Here is a 1849-nt window from a genome sequence, read left to right as displayed (position 1 = left end):
TTGATTTATTGTAGAGATGAGGTCTCGCTGCCCAGGCGGGTCTCGAACCCGTGGGCTCAGGCCATCCACTCACCTCAGCCTCCCAAAGGCGCGGGATTACAGGCTGAGCTACTGAGTCCGGCCACAGATGCGTTTTCATATTCTTACTGTTGTTTCCTCTTCTTGGAATTTCACCTACCTGTGTTTGGCAAACTTCTATTCTTTTTCAGGATTCAGTCTTGAGTTCCACTTCTGGGTAGTGTGGCATTACCATTCAGTAGAAAAAACCCATGTTTAGTGTGCCGGCTGAACGGGGCACCGGTATTTACAGGGCAAGGAACCTGGTCGTTCCCTCGAAAGCATTGCAGAATGTTGTGGGAAGAAACAGAGCTTTGCATTTCTTCAGTTCTTCCTTAATTTTGGATGAGCCCTCAATGAGTCCTTCCCTTCCTGTCAGTTGTCAGAAACTCTCTCCTTGGTTTCCATTTCCTTATGCACGGTTGTCTCCTACCAACTGGACTGAACGCTTTACAAAAGCCAATGCCATGAAAGACAAAACCTGAAAGGTGGGAGGGCTTTTGTAGATGAACTTGACCCGATTGAAGGAAACAAACCCCAAGTACAAAACCACGTGGAGGGACAGAGGGAGAGCTTGGAATATGGAAGTCATTAGATGATAGGAGTGAATTACTGTTAACTCTCTTAGGTGTATGGGGCATTATTTTTATGCAGGAGGGTGTTCGTATTCTTAGGAGATCCAAGCTGAGGAGTTCCTGATATTTGCACTTGACTTTCTTTTCTTTTTTTTTTTTTTTTTTTGGAGTCGGAGTCTCACTCTGTTGCCCAGGCTGGAGTGCAGGGGCACGCTCATGGCCACCACAGCCTTGACCTGCTGGGCTCAGGGGACCCTTCCACCTCAGCCTTCCAAGGAGCTGGAAATACAGGCATGCACTACCACGCTCGGCTGATTTAAAAAAAAAAATTTATTGTAAAGATGAGATCTCATCAAGTTGCCCAAGCTGGACTCGAACCCGTGGACTCAGGCAATCCTCTCACCTATAGGCCTCCCAAAGTGCTAGGATTATAGGCGTGAGCCACCGCGCCTGGCCTGCACTTGACCTTCAAGTGACTCAGAATAAAAGAGGGCAGAGAGGCCGGGCTCGGTGGCTCAGCCTGTCATCCCGCGCCTTTGGGAGGCTGAGGTGAGTGGATTGCCTGAGCCCGCAGGTTCGAGACCCGCCTGGGCAATTTGGCGAGACTTCATCTCCACAATAAATCAAAAAATTAGTGGGGTGTGGTAGCACGTGCCTGTAGTTCCAGCGACTTGGAAGGCTGAGGCGGAAGGATCGCCGGAGCCCAGCAGGTCGAGGCTGTGGTAGCTGGGAGCGGCCACTGCACTCCAGTCTGGGCCACAGAGTGAGACTCCAACTCAAAAAAAGGAAAAAAAGAGGGCAGAGAGAGGGAGAAGGGTCGGGGGATGGGGACAGGGGGAGAGAGCGAGCGATTAGGGAACCTGCTGAGACGTTTCGAATCGAGGGGCCGGCCGTTATTCTAAACCTGGGATAGGTTCAAAACAGGAAAAACCTGGATGGAGACGGACGTGCTTTCTAGCAGCTCACGAGCTTCAATCGCTCTGAAATTAAAAAAAAGAAAAGATGATAAGCGGAATCCCCGCGGTCATCTCTCCTCCCTTCCTCCCCCCCGCTCTCTCTTCCCTTCCAGACGCCTTGGAGGGGCAACCGCCGGCGAGAGGTTTCTGTCCCTCGGCGCTCTCCGTAGGCGACTGCGCGCTCCTGGGCGGGGGCGCGTGACGTCCTATTGCCGCGACGGTGCGTTTCCCCGACGAGCGTGGACTCCGACTCCCGGTGTC

This window comes from Carlito syrichta, unplaced genomic scaffold (assembly GCF_000164805.1).
Source record: "Carlito syrichta isolate Samal-C Ts95f unplaced genomic scaffold, Tarsius_syrichta-2.0.1 Scaffold304751, whole genome shotgun sequence".
NCBI lineage: Eukaryota > Metazoa > Chordata > Mammalia > Primates > Tarsiidae > Carlito > Carlito syrichta.
The sequence above is the reverse complement of the archived record's forward strand: the minus strand, read 5'-3'. Positions refer to the sequence as shown.